The 15,958-nt window shown below is 36.5% G+C and overlaps 1 long non-coding RNA gene across 1 annotated transcript in view; it reads right to left on the bottom strand.

Annotated features, from left to right (window-relative positions):
• LOC141571343 (uncharacterized) overlaps positions 1-15,958 on the bottom strand; it is a 419,842-nt gene that overhangs the window by 161,386 nt on the left and 242,498 nt on the right. The window contains exon 3 of the long non-coding RNA XR_012496105.2: positions 9,781-9,867. This is a non-coding gene — a long non-coding RNA (uncharacterized LOC141571343). The remainder of the gene's footprint in view (positions 1-9,780; positions 9,868-15,958) is intronic.

Below are 15,958 nucleotides of genomic sequence, written 5' to 3'. Positions count from 1 at the left end.
TCTGTAGTAACAAGGAAGTGGGGAAAGAGGAGAAAGAGAGAATACTTCTTACACTCATGTTAAATTTTGATTTAAACGTCTCCCGGAAAACATTTTAGCAAGCAATGTACATTTCTCAGCTGCCCTCAGGTTTGAAAGTTTCAACCTATCTTCTATTAGCCTTCTCTCAATTAAATATTTCCTTGGGAAATTGACTGCAAAGCTGCTAACAGTCAAGGGTAAAATAACTTTTTGGTGAAGTAGCCGTATCCATGCGCTGAGGCAGGATGTTGTGTAAGAGCCACAATAAAACTTCCAGGTGCAGAGTGTACAGATGTGGTACTCAGGCTCTCCAATCTACCAGGTAAATGAATAATTTGTAGAGTAGATTATCTCCTGCCAGAGAAGGCTTTGCATGGATTCGAGGATGGAGATCTCCATCTCCCGACCCTCTCTCCCCTCCCCCATGCCTGTGATTTTGTGAACTAGGTTGCATTATTTAAATGTAAATTGATGGTTGAGGCATTTTAGTGCGGTGAGCCCATTAATGAGCAAAGTACCTCCAAGTAGCACAGGAAGTAATCCTATGTCACCAGGTAACTAAGGAATCCTGTGGCCGAAGCACCAAAATGCATTCCGTTTGGTCAGAAAGAGAAATGCTTCATAAAGCCTCTTGGAAGCAGAAGTCTAGGCTGTATTGCCTATTGAGCAGGACAGAGAGTGAATCAGAAATGAGGGGGGGGAAATGAAAGGGCAGAAGACCCAATTCTCACTTAAATGCCTGAAATACACTGCAGTGAGGAGTGTTCCCACAGAAACATTTGTGAACTGTTTCTCCTCGTACCTGTCTTTGGGAATTAAATGCTATAAATTGATCTGGCATTCCTAGATAATTTTTACCCTGGATATTTAATATCTCAAACACCATCCATTCAGTTTGTCTGTTTGTAGTGCCCAACTTGCAATAATTACTAAAAAATGTCATGAGTAAATCTCCCTTGATTTCAAAACACAGGATTGCCAGGGAAACAGGCTGAGGTCTGATTTCAAGTCAGCTATCTGCAAGCAAGAAAGGCTGCCAATGGATGGGTCACCAGAGGATCCCAGGATGAAAGCACTAGAAGTGTGATGGCAGCTGCCACCCATCCACCTGGGGTCCCTATCAAGGAGCAAAAACAGTAAGAGGAGGGAGAGGAGCAGTTAGTATTTCGTAAGCACCTATTATATGCCAGACATTATGTGAGGTGCCGTGTGTACACACACACACACACACATACACACACACACACAATCAATCAATCTATCTATATCTATATCTATATCTATATATAGGTATGCTTCAATTTAATAAATACAATTTGCTGTGCTAAGAACATTATATAGTTACTATATAATTAAGTTATAGACACATAGATTGTTACTGGAAGAATTAAGATTTAAATATCAACCTATTTCTTTTTTCTGTCATGAAATCTCCTCTTGTATTTTTCTTTCTCCCCCTTATGCATCAAACAGAGATACGGCATAAATGCCATCCACAGGCGTATGTGAGTATCATAAAGTTTGGCCGGACACTTCCTGAGGACTTAAACGCACGATGGAGTATGTTTAGATATGTAAAATATTAGCACATGAAGGGATCTTAGGAACCATAGACGTCTGTTACTTAGTGGAAAAGACCAATGATCAGAACTACGTGCCTGAGGTCACACAGACGCTTAGAAAATGGGAACTAAAATCCAAGCGACTTCATTAACAAATCAGGGCTCTTTGTGCTATGTAAGTTCCCTCCATTAAATGTGTCAGAAGTGTTCATTCAGTATTAAACAACAAACCAACAAAAAGCTCCTTGTTTTAAAAAATAGAGGAAAATAAAATATAAAGGGAATTAGGTATTCCAGAAGTTCTCTAGACTCTTATCTCTGGGTCACGAACTTTGTCTCAGTCTCAGATTCTGATGAGTTTGGACAAATTCCAGAGGTCTCAGTACATATGTGTGAAATGCAAATGTTCACGTTCTAGTGGTAATAACTCAGTCGAGTGTCAGGCATACAAAAAAAACCATGCATTGGTCCAGTCTGGTGTACCCTCTGCAGCGATTTATGGGGCTGCAGAGGGGAGGTGGTCTGGGGTGAGATTTTGTGCCTGGTAGGACCTTCCTGGTGGTTCCATGCAGTCACTGCTATTGCTGCACTTGACCCCGCAGCATCATCCTATAGAAATCCTGTCCCAGGCAGAGTTTAAAATTATCCATATTTACCCAGAGAAAGAGCAACTTGTTCTTGCTGTCACTTAAATCATTTCAATAAGCTTCACAGAGCTTTGCCTGGGAAAGAGAAGAACGAGTCTCTGAATTTGTGAGCACACGAGGCAGCATGAGAAAGAGCAGAGAGAATTTCTCTGATGTCAGAGGCCTGGGCCCCTCCTCAGTTAGCTGTGGGCCTCAGACAAGGTCCTTCTCTCTGGATCTCAGGGAATCCACCTGTGAAATGAGAAAGTTAGAGGATGGTTTGGAAGTATCCTTTCAAGTCAATGGGTCAGCCTCTGTTTACTGAGTACCTAGCTGGGTGCTACGCCCTAGGGATGCAAAGACGAATAAGGCAAGTCCCTGCATCAAGGAGCCCACTGCCTCCTGGGAGCAATAGCAAACAGTACTATTCATCACAGCAGCAGTCTGTGCTCTTGGTACTCCATCTGCTTTAAGCTGCTTAATCCTCACGACAACCCGATAAGATAGATAATATCAGATGTAATTCTCATCCCCAACTGACAGAGAGGAAATTGGGGTTCACACAGAATCCATCACTTGCCCAGGTCACGTGTTTAACTGATAAGTACATAAAGTACCTTGGAGACACTGAAGGGAGAGTCAGAGATGACTCTAAAGGAGGTGAGATTCACATTTGCTCTGATGTACGAATAGGACTTTACCAGGTAGAGAAGGGATGGCAGAGAGGGCAAGGCCACTCCAAACGAAAGCAACAGTATGTGCAGTGGTATGGAGACATTAGGTATGCAATGAACAGTTAAGAGGCTTTTCATTGCTAGTGTGTAGAAATGCAAATGATTTATACATAACGTTAATCTTGTGTGCTGTAAATTTGCTGAACTTGTTTATTATCTCTAATAATAGTTGGTGGATTGTTTAGGGGTTTTGATTTATAAAATCATATCATCTGTAAGTAGAGATAGTTTTACTTTTTCCTTTCCAAATGGAGTGCCTTTTATTTCTTTTCCTTGCCTAATTGCCCTGGTGAAAACTTGCAGTGTAATGCTGAACAGAAATGGTGAGAGTGGACATCAAAATCTTGTTCCTGATATTAGGGAGAAAGCTTTCAACCTTTCACCATTAAATATATTAGCTATATGTTCTTGTGTATGCCCTTTATCAGGTTGAGCAAGTTCCCTTTTATTCCTAATTTGTTGGATGTTTTTATTATGAAAGGATTTTGGCAAATACTTTTTCAGTATTGACTGAGATAATCCTGTGAGGTTTTTCTTCATTCTATTATTACATTGATTGATGCTCATATACTGAACCATCCTCAAATTCCTGGGATAAATCCTATTTGGTCATGGTGTATAATATTTTTAATATGCTCCTGGATTCCATTTACTAGAATTTTGTTGATAATTTTTGCATCTATGCTCTTTATGAATATTGGTCTGTAGTTTTCTTTTTTTTTTTAAAGTAATTGCAGTTTTTGCAATTTTTTTTTTAACTTTTAAAACAGGAGTTACTTTTTTTTTTTTTTTTTTAGATTTTATTGGGGAAGGGAACAGGATTTTATTGGGGAACAGTGTGTACTTCCAGGCCTTTTCTTTTTTCCAAGTCAAGTTGTTGTCCTTTCAGTCTTAGTTGTGGAGGGCACAGCTCAGCTCCAGGTCCAGTTGCCATTGCTAGTTGCAGGGGGCGCTGCCCACCATCCCTTGCGGGAGTTGAACCGGCAACCTTGTGGTTGAGAGGGTACACTCCAACCAAATGAGCCATCTGGGAGCTCAGAGGCAGCTCAGCTCAAGGTACTGTGTTCAATTTTAGTTGCAGGGGGCACTGCCCACCATCCCTTGGAGGGACTTGAGGAATTGAACTGGCAACCTTGTGGTTAAGAGCCCACTGGCCCATGTGGGAATCGAACTGGCAGCCTTCAGAGTTAGGAGCACGGAGCTCTAACCGCCTGAGCCACTGGGCCGGCCCCGGTCTGTAGTTTTCTTATGATGTCTTTTTGCTGGCTTTGGTATCAGGGTAACACTGGCTTTTTAGAATGAGTTAGTAAGTGTTCCCTCCTATTTTGGAAGAGTTCGGGAAGGGGTTAATTGTTCTGAAAATATTTGGTAAAATTCACCAGTAGAGTCAACAGAACGGGGCTCTTCTTTGTGGGACGTTTTTTGATCACTGACTCAATCTTTTTATTTTTTATATGTCTATTCATATTTTGTTTCTTCTTGAGTCAGTTTTGATAACTTGTGTGTGTAGGTTATCTAATTTATCGATATATGGTTGTTAATAGTATTGTCATAATATACTTTTGATTTCTGAAAGGCGAGCAGTAATGTCACCACTTATTCCTTATCATGGTAATTTTGTTCTTCTTTAAAGATTTGTCAAAGAGTTACAAACCAAAAATTCATTAATATTTACCTTATATTTATTCATGTAGTTAACTTTACCAGTGTTTTTATTTCTTTGTTTGGATTTGAGTTACTGACTATTGTCGTTTCATATCAGCCTGTATGACTCCCGTTAGCATTTTTTTGAGGACATGTTTACTAGTGATAATCTCTGGGTTTAACGAAATATGGAAAGTTTTTGGCTGTTATTTTTTAAACACACTTTTGGCCCCATTCTCTCTCACTGCTCCTTCAGGCATTTCCATTATGAAATGTTGGTATGGTTGATGGTACCCACAAGTCTCTTAGGCATTGTTCACTTTTATTTCATTCTGTCTCCTTTATACTACTCAGACTGGATAATTTTAATTATCTTATCTTCAAGTTTACTGATTCTCTCTTCTGCCTACTTTATCTGCTGTTGAATCTACCTAGTGAAATTGTCATTTCAGCTATTGTACTTTTCAATTCCAGAATTTCTGTCTGGTTCATTTTTTTAATTTTTATTTTTTTAATTCTCTATTTGGTGAGTCACCATTCTCACGCTTTTCTTTAACTCCTTAAGCATATTTAAAATAAGCAATTTAATGTCTTTGTTTACTAAGACAAATGTCTGAGCCTCCTCTGGGATCATTTCTATTAATCGTCTTATGTATGGGCTATATTTTTTTTTATTATTTGTATGTGTGCTTAGTGATTTTTTGTTGTTGTTGAAAGCAGGAACTTTTGAATATTATAATGTGGTTATTATAGAAATCAGATGCTCCTGTCTCCCAAGCATTTACTGTTACTGCAATAGCTATTGTTATTTGTTAGTTTAATGACTTTCCTGAACTAATGTTGTAAACTTTTTATTCTTTGTCATGTGTGGCCATGGAAGCTTCTGTTCCATTAGCTTAGTAGTCAATTGGTGATGCAGCAGAGATTTATCGAAGAAATGGAACACACAGACACACATATGTGTGCACAACATTGACATACAGGTACACACAAACATACATCATCCAGTCTTTCCACATGGTCTCTGTATGTGTGTTGGGGCATGCCTTCAACACTCCTACAAGCAGTTTACAACTCTGCTTTAGCCTTTAGATCCTGCTTGCACAGAACCTGAAGTTCAGCCAGAGGTAAAAGTTTACACATCTCTCAAGTCTTCTGAATGTAAACCCAGACTTTGGAATGTATGTGGTCTTCTAGGGAATATGTAGCAGCTTTTCAAAGCCTTTATTCTCCAAATCCTCTCATTCCCCCAATCTTTCTTCCTAAGATTTTTAGTTAGTCTATTGTTTATGCCAACTGTTAACCCTTGCCCCAGGTGACACTGACTACAACACTTGTTTTCCAATGTTTTTAACAAAGCTTCAACTGCTTCCTTTAGCCATTTGTTCAGGTAGGTCTACAGAGCACAGATTATCTTTGTTTTCCTTCATCCTATAATGTCTTGACTTTTATTCTTGAAGAATGTTTTTCATTGGGTATAAAATTCTGAGTTAATATTACTTTTCTTTCAGCATCTGAAAAATATTGGTGCCACTTCTTTCTGGCCTGCATCATATTTTATGAGAAACCCAATTGTCATATTAATTTTTGTTGTTCTCCTATAGATAAGGTGTTGTCTTCTCTGGCTGCTTTAATTTTTTTCTATCTTTAGTTCTCAGAAGTTTAATTAAAATGTGTGTGGAATTAATTTCTTTAAATTCTGTTAGCGGTTCACTTCTTGAATCTGTAGGTTTATATCTCTTGCCAAATTGGGAGATTTCGGCTTTTATTTATTCAAATACTTTTTAGATTTATCCTCTTTTTCTTCTCCTACGACTCTGATAACACAAATCTTAGATCTTTTGCTAGAATTCCACAGGTTTTTAAAGCTCTGTTCACTATTTTTTTCAGTTTATTTTCTCTCTGTTTTTCATGTTGGGTAATTTCTATTGTTCTACCTTCCAGTTCATGGATTCTTTCCTCTGTCACTTCCAGTCCACGACTGAGACTATCTTTTCAGCTTTTATTTTTGTTATTGTAATTTTTTCAGTTCTAAAGTTTTCATTTGTTTCTTGTTTATATCTACTGTTGTTATACATTGATTTTCTATTTTTTTTCATTTGTTTCAAGCATGTTGCTAATTGCTCACTGAAGTATTTTTATCATAACTGCTTTAAAGTCTTTGTCAGATAATTCTAAATTTTCTGTTACCTTGGTGTTGGTATCTATCAATTGTCTTTTATCATTCAGGTTGAGATAATTCAGGTTGAAATTAAAAGCATAGAAAAAGATATATCATACAAATACTAATCAAAGGAAAGCAAGAGTGGCTATATTAATATCAAAGCAAATAAAATTATCAGAGACAGAGAGAAGATTATATATTGTAAGAGTTATTACACTAAGAACACATAATTTTAAATGTTTATGACCAAAATTTGCTGGAAAATACGTGAAGCAAAATCTGATGGAACATAGCAGAGAAATAGATAAATCGACAATTACTGCTGGAGATGTCAGTACCCCCTCTCAAAAATTTAGAGAACAACTAGACAGAAAATTGAAGATGTAGAACTCAACACCACCATCAACCAAAATGATTGACATTTAAAGAACATTTCATATTACACCAGAATACATCTTCTTTTCAAGTACCCACAGAACACATACCAAGAAAGACCAAATCCTAGGCCATAAAACAAAACTACACAAATTTAAAATAATTGAAATTATACAAAGTATGTTATCTGACTTCAATAAAATCTACTTGAAATCAATAACAGATAGATACCAGGAAGCTCTTCAAACATCTATAAACTAAACAATACGCTTCACTTCTAAATAATCCATGAGTCACCGAGGAAATAACAAGGAAGAACAATTTTAAATACATTGAACTCAACCACAACAGAAAACAAACAATTTAATTAAACAATGCGCAGAGGACATGAACAGATACTTCTACCAAGAAGACATACAAACGGCCAACAGCTATATGAAAAAATGCTCAACTTCACTAGCTATTAGGGAAATGCAAATCAAAATGACAATGAGATACCACCTTACACCTGTTAGAACGGCTATTACCAACAAGACAAGTAACAAGCGTTGGAGAGGCTGTGGAGAGAAAGGAACCCTCATACACTGCTGGTGGAAATGTAAATTGCTACAGCAACTATAGAAAACAGTATGGAGGTCCCTCAAAAAATTAAGAATAGAATTACCATATGACCTAGCAAACCCTCTTCTGCGTATCTACCTAAAAAATCTGAAAATATTTATCCATAAAGATATATATACCACTATGTTCATTGCAGCATATTTACAGTTGCCATGACATGGAAACAACAAAAATGTTCTTTGATAGATGATTATATAAAGAAGATGTAGTATATATACACAATGGAATACAACTCTGCCATAAGGAAAGATGAAACACTGCCATTTGTGACAACACGGATGGATCTTAAGATTATCATGCTAAGTGAAGTAAGTCAGACAGAAAAAGTTGAGAACCATATGATTTCATTCATACGTGGGCTATAAAACTGAAAACAACAAAGGAACAAGACAAACATACAAACAAAAACTCATAGACACAGACAACAGTTTAGTGGTCACCAGAGGGTAAGGCGTGAGTGGGAGGGTAGAAGAGGGTAAAGGGGGTCAAATATATGGTAATAGAAGGAGAATTGACTTTGGGTGGTGAAAACACAATGCAATATACAGATGATGAATTACAGAAATGTATACTTGAAACCTATATAATTTTACTAACAAATGTCACCCCAATAAATTTAATTTAAAAAATTTAAAAAGAAATAGAAAAAACATACATTGAACTGAATGAAAATAACACAACATATCGAAATTAAGGAGATAGCCAAAGCAATACTTATCAATGAAATGCAAGTGAAGACCACAATGAGATACCATTTTGTACTCATTCGATAGGCAAAGATTAAGTCTTTTAAAAAGTATGTAAGTAGCAAAGTTTGCTATGACTGCTCAAGGTTATCTTGAGCAATGCTTACAATAATCCTACCTCATGATAACTCACTAACTCTCAAAGAACTATCTTCCCAGTCCTTGCCTTTGCACGGCTGGTACTGGCCTTAAACAGTATAGCTGTAGAATTTCTTGTTTCCTGACTCTCTCTCATTTGGTTCTGATATTCCTATCTTCCTTCTATAGCAGAACTCAAAAGTGAGATTGTTTATTCTTTATACAATTTGGGGAAGCTTAAATAATCTTCCCTCTCAACCTAAACCATTTCACTAATTTACTGCTTCAGTGAGCTGATTTTGTGTGGGGGTGGGTGTGTCTAATTGTATCTTTAACAGTTGTTGAGATTTTGACACCAATTTATTTGTAATAATGAACTTGGGCCCACAGAAATGTCAGGAATAAAACAGAGCACACTCCCAAATATTTCACTAATATCATAATTCCCCTGTTGCCTTTCTGAAGTATTCAATGACATTCTGTTGTCATTCTCCTAATAATAGGAATCCTCAATAAATATTTAAGTGTAATTATTATTACAATGAACATACATTATGAATATCATGTATGATATAGGCTACATACATTTGTAGTAAAGCAGTTTATATTATCATCATCTAACTACCTTGTTACTGATTGAAAACATTAAATAAACCCATCATTTAAAAAAATTACTATTGTTTGGGAGGCTGCAAGCTCAGTGAGGGCAGAACTCTGTGTTATTCATTGCTCTGTCTCTAGTACGTGATATGGTATCTAATACATAGTGAAATCTTTCGATTGAGCAAATATATTAATCCCTGTGGCTACCCTGTTTTAATTTACTGGAATTCAGGAATCTCAATTCTTTCCCAATAAAAATAATAACTAAATATGGCTGGTGGTTATTGAATACTTACTGTATGCACAGAATTGTGCTGAGGATTTGTATGCATTAGCTTTAGGACATTATTTTTATTAATACATTTAATATCATCATTTGACAGGTGAGCAAACTGAAGTTTAGAGCAGTCTGGGGTTTGCCCAAATTCACAGGGCAAGTGAATAATGGTACCCAAATTGAGCCACGTCACCACCTAGGCTCTTAATCTACCCTCGTTCTTTCCCTACGCCTCTGCTCAACAAGGGCTTTCAGCTCCACAGTTCACATAGAAGTGGGGGCTCATCCTACATGGACCATTAGTTTGAGTTCATGACTACAATACTGACCTCCTCTTGGCTTCTGTTATTAGCAGATCTCTGATTCATCATTCTTCTCATTTTGGGACACTGAGTTCTTTGCAGAATTTCCAAAACCTGAAATTAAAAAACAAAACAAAACATATTCATGAGTATTTCTGGTCTCATGTCTCCTATCTTCTTTTTTCTCCTTTCCTTAAATGTAAGAGCTTTCTAGGGAAAGAGTATTATTTTTCCATTGTTGCTATAACAAATTACCACATGCTTTGCGGCTTAAGACAACACAAACTTATTATTACAGTTCTGTAGGTTAGAAGCCCTACATGGACTCATGTGATTGGATTGGACCCACCCAGACCATTCAAGATCATGTAACTGAATCAGATCTGCAAAATCCCTTTTTACTATTGAAAGTAACCTATTCACAGGTTCTGAGTATTTGAACATGGACATCTTTGTGGAGGCTGTTATTCAGCCTCTATGTAACTCCATCTTCTATATTCCATAGGGGATTTCTTCATTTAGAGTTCCCTTTAGTCGTTATAAGTCTGTTCCACCAATTTCATTCAGTTTATTTCGTCGTCACATTAATACCTCACTGTGTAGGGAATACAACAGTAGATGCTGCAGGGAAAACCAAATCACAAGAAGCATATACTATGGCTCAGGACCTTGAGATGTTTACAGCCTTGTTGGACACACATGAAATAGAAGAATTTATTAGATTAAGTAGAGTCTTGAGTTGTATCTAGAATTAAATATGCAATTTAAGACTTTTATGCATTTGATAATTTGGAGAGATATGATTTTAAAAACATTCTGACATATGAAGTACAGCAAAATGCTACGAAGGTAAAACCTCTGTTATTTTCAGTTTTCACCTTCACCGTGATCATGAGAAATATTTGCAGATAAGGAAAATGAATCTCCAAAAGGTCTAAATAAATAACTTATCCAAAGTCATACAGATAATAAAATGAAGAGCTTTGTTTAAATCCAATTGTGTCTGACGCCAAAGTAAATACTCTTTCCACCTATGCATCTAGACATAACTAAATAGTTCACCCCAAAATGGATTCTGATTCCTTACATTTCTAGTTGGACATCAAGCCATTGTTTATTAAAGAGCTCCACGTACTACAACAAAGAATAGTCTTATTTATTTTGTTTCTGTATGAGGTAAGTCTAGGTGATGAGTTTAAAAAAACTGAGCTCTCGTCTCTTTGAAAGTGACGCACTTTGTTTTACTTAGTATGTGTTGAACAATGGCTTTCCAGACACAACTGACAAGTTTTGTTTCTGGGTATTCATTTGATACCTACCACTTTAAAACTGAAAAGTGATATGTTGACTTGAGTTCATTAACAACGGCATCTACAATAAATATATGGTATGCCTGACAGATATCCTTTTTCAGTAACTCCTATAAAAACAAGCATAATAGACTCAAAATTCTTATGGAAAAATTAAGCATAGTGGATTAAGAGGAAGCATTTTATGATTTCCATAGACATTCTTTCCAAAGTACCTGGCCACAGTTTAGTTTTCTTAGTAATATAAGGAAATACTAACTAAAACTCGACACAGATAAAGCAAAACTTGAGAAGAAATAGCATAGAAAAGGAGGAAAAGGAGGCTCAACCAACCCCTAAGCAAAGTGAGATATGAAGCAGTTGTTGAGGAATTCCAGAGACTTGAGAAGTCTGACTTCTCTGCAATGTGGTAGGAAGTTGAGAACAGGTAGTCATCACCCAAGAGGATAAGTATTCTCTAAAGCCCACACATGGAGAGATGGCAAAACTTCTTCACAATGGAGAGCATGTTTGATAAAAATAGTACTAAGTTTGGGGACAGAGAGGAAAGAGGACACCTTAATGCTTTAACTCTCTTCCCAACTCTTCATTTTTCTGTTCTCTCAAAATAATTGTATTTTACTCTGTATAGGACTTGAGAAACGGTTTGTGTGCCTCTCCAAAGGGAGAGAAAGAGCCAAAAGTAGATTCAAAATTGGCTAATTACTTATCAAGTGACCTTGGGTAAGTCACTTAAATTTCTTTGGATTTCAGTTCTTATAGTTGTAAATGACAGGACTGGGCTAGATTGGCTATAGGGCCCATTTTAATTATATATATATATAATTAAATTTATATATATTTAATTTAATTATATATATATAATTAAATTATATATAGTAATTCTCTATAAACAATTGTGGAAAAGTCTAAAAACAATTCTCATGACCAAGGTGAAAGTAAAAAGTGAAGCATTTATGGTTTTATATCATCCAGGTTCGAAATCAGCTCTTCTAGTTGACTGGTACAATAATACATGAGTTCCATTTTGATCGAGGTTTCAGTGATCCTGTTATATTATTCCCTCTGCCCACTACAAAATAGTCAGACTTGGAAAGGAAATCATAATTTTCAGGAATAATATCAAAATCAAGCTCATCCTAAATGTAAGGCAGTATCTTGGGATCCTGAAACAGAACAAGGAAAATAATGGAAAAACTGGTGAAACTAGAATAAAGTATGCAATTTGGTTAATAGGCAATTCCAATGTTATTTCTTACTTTTGACAAATAAGATGTTAACATTAGAAGATACTGGGGAAAGAGTATATGGGGACTCTATACTATTTTGCCACTTTTTAATAATTCTAAGTGTTCAAACATTTTTTTTTTAAATGTTATTTAGACAAATTAAATAAACCTTTGGGAATTATTACTCTTCTTAGTTTGATCTACCCATATTTTAGCAGATTTTTGAAAAAACTCTCCTATCTAACACTTCTTTTATGTTCACTAGATTGTTTAATTGATTTTTCTTCCTCCTCATTCTGCAAAGTCTCTGTGTACTTCACAGCCTCCAGCACTGTCCTTCATAGAGAGTCTGTGCTCAGGGATGTTTGTTAACCACACAAGAAGGATAAGATACTGATGCTCAACTCACAAATGGTGTGTGAGGGAAGGAAGTCATTATTTCTAAGAGAGCTGGTTGCCCCATTGACCTGATTTCCCTGGAGTTTTAGTATTCTCAATGCTTAATGGTCTGCTTTGTCATGAAAAATAATCAGGGCACTTGACCATTAGCAATAAGAAGGACAAGGTCCCAGAATCACTTTTGGTATCTGTTGTACTACTGTATTTTTCCTTTTCCATGTCTCTATTACACATCTTCCCTGAAGGTACAATACAGTTCAGTCTTGCAAATAATTTTCAACAATAAAAATTCATGCAGCCTGAAAATGGGCAATGGCTCCAGTTGCATTTTCCAGGCTGCTCACTTCCCTTTGCTCGCATTCTTTCCCTACTCTGTGCAGCACTAATAATGGTGAAAGTAACAGAAAACTAATAGGCCCTCAACTTCATACAAACTTCAGGGAAAAATTCAGAAGGAGGCCCCAAGGCTCTTCCATCTTACAGTAGATACTTAATTGAACTAACTTCCTGGTTTCCTCTATGTCTGTCTTGATATTGCTTAAATAAGTAGAGGGGACCATGATTATTTGATGGCCTATTTTAGAAGCCCTGTGGCATATAGTTGGGAATGGGGATGATGAAAACAGATGGTATACAGCAAGGTCCAGTGTAGTAACTTTTGAATTCTTTTGTCTGTGTCCCTCAGTAAGAAATCTATTTTCCTGTATCACAGTACACACACATTATAATTTCATGATAAAACACCCTGAATACACAGGGTACACCCTGATGTTTCCTATTCTACTTAGTTCTCTATTTCATTAAAACAAAAATAATAGTTGTAACCAACTGACGTGACATGAAACTCAGTTTGTAAAACTCTATGGAGTAGAAATAAGGTTCCAGAATTCGGCCCAAATAGATTGCTCTGCAGTCTAGTTTGGACAATTGTCATTGAAACCATGAGCTCAAATTCCCTTAATCTCTTTTCTACTTAGCTTTCTCACCTGTAAAACCAGGAAGATAAACTTACTTTGGAGGGTGGCTTTGAGAATCTCAGCAATGATGCATATAAAAGTACTAGGCACTAGGCACATAGTAGGACCTTCATAAATGTTCTCTCTCTCACACACCCCCACCTGTTATATCATTTTATAGTAGGTGGATTCCCCTTGAAAGAAATAATCTCAGGGACACACCTAGCTCTTCTCCATCCCATATTTATAACTCTACTCAGACCCCAATGTATTGCAGAGCACAGCAACACCAAGGGAACAGAGAAGTGGCAGGAAGGCATAAGTCTTGGATTCCAGTGCCTTATTGGGAATTTTTTATAGCTAACAGTGTGGGTAGAAACAGGCAGGCAAATTCTGGGCATGGAGTCAAGCTGCGTTTCTAAGCCTAGAGAGCAAGGAATATAAAAATGGTTTTCCTCCCTTGCCTTGCCTCATTGTCTGCACCACCTCTATTAGTTGATCCACAGACACCCTGGGCAACATGAAGAGGGTCTGATCTAAGGTGTTAGCTTCATTCAGCTGCACCTGTGCAGAAACATTAGTTAATGTCTCATTGAAGTGTTCCACATGTTTCTTTCACCTCAAGCTGGCTTAGTGACGGCATTCTCACATGCTCCCTTAATCCTGGCCCCCATAAATCCTTTTCAAGACCCTCCCTCCATTGTCCTTCCCATCCATCAAGAGCTCAGTGAAATCCCTTGGCATGTGCAATACATCTTTTCCCTGAGCCCATTCACAAAGAAACCCTGTCATTGCTGTTATTTTCCACCTCCATTTTCTCTCCCCATCTTTGTGTTTGAGTGGGTGTGTTTGTGTGTAGCGTGTATGGTAGGGAGGGAGGCGGGTGGTGAGAGGACAGGCTGGTAGACAGCTCTACGTATGGTGAGGATGAAGAATGGCATGGGAAAACTTAGAAGAAGGTAAGGATGAGTGGGAGAGATGATCCAATGGGGCAAATGTAAGTCCTAATTGATTCTCTGCAATCTTACTTACGATGTGTCTATACACATGAACTAGACTGAATTCTACCAGTAACAGTGACTGGGATCACTCTCTCCAAATAATATTGTAATCCTGAAACCTTCCCCTTTTTTTATATCCAGAGGAACTGAAAAAAACAGAATCGCTGTCTGGAAAGGTAAAAGAATATTAAATTCTCCACCACCCCCTTGGAGGGGATAAACACTTCTCAATTAATTCACTTACATATTTTTAATCTCTTTATCATTATTGGCCCCTTTGGAGAAAAACTGATTTAATTAAAATTTTATTGCTATAAATAGTATAATGTAATTAATTAAAATAATTTACATTTAAATTATATTTAATTTTTTCTTAATGAGGTAAATTAAATACTAATGAATATTTGTTGGGTATGATTGAGCTTTGGAGGGTCACAAACCACTGTAATATCTAAGTTTTTTTCATCCACCTAGAACCAATTTTTGCTCCTTTGTGGCCAATATTCCTCCTGTGAGAAGACATGATTTACTCTGCCCTTTGTATGTATTGATCACCAGTGGATGTTATCTCATTAGACTTCTTCCCTCCTCCACAGAGAAAGCTGCAGATAGAATCAATAAGTGATAGAAAATTATTGTCTAGGAAGCAATGATGTGACACCATTGTCTTCAGAAACTGTTCAATTTTTATATTTTGGCTTCAAATAACTCTTGTTTTCAGTTCTTAATGTCTTCCTGTTTTCAAGTGACAGCATCACTAATCTTTATTTAAAAAACTATGTATACTCATTACAAAAGATGTTGAGACTAAAGATAGTTATAAGTTAACTACCAATCCTTCATGATCCTATTGTGCACTCTGAAGTAAAGCTAGACTTTTATGCACATAATCCCAATACGTGCATTGCAAAAATAGAACTAGATGATACATTTCATTTTTTTTTCTCTCATTTTCTTTCACTTTACAATATATCACAAATATCCATTTGTGGACTTTTAATGACAGTATAATTTTCCATTGGGTAAATATATTATAAATCATTTGCTCAGTAATCTATTTGGACACATTTAAATTGTTTCTAATATTTGCTATAATAAAAATATTTTGTGAGGAATATCACCATGTGTATGATTTTGCCTACTTGTCCTATTATTTTATAAGAACGGATTCCTAATGGTAGAATTATTAGCTCAAAAAGGATTCACAAATTAAATGTAGATGCATATCGCCATATTCCCCTGCAGTCTAAACATTTTTAAATGATATTGTATGATGTTGCATTTTTTTGTGCACTACTAAGGTTAAATAC

The sequence above is a fragment of the Rhinolophus sinicus genome, chromosome 16, assembly GCF_057876585.1.
Source record: "Rhinolophus sinicus isolate RSI-liver-muscle chromosome 16, RSI-T2T, whole genome shotgun sequence".
NCBI lineage: Eukaryota > Metazoa > Chordata > Mammalia > Chiroptera > Rhinolophidae > Rhinolophus > Rhinolophus sinicus.
Note: the sequence above shows the minus strand (reverse complement) of the source record. Positions and strands in the feature narration are given on the sequence as shown.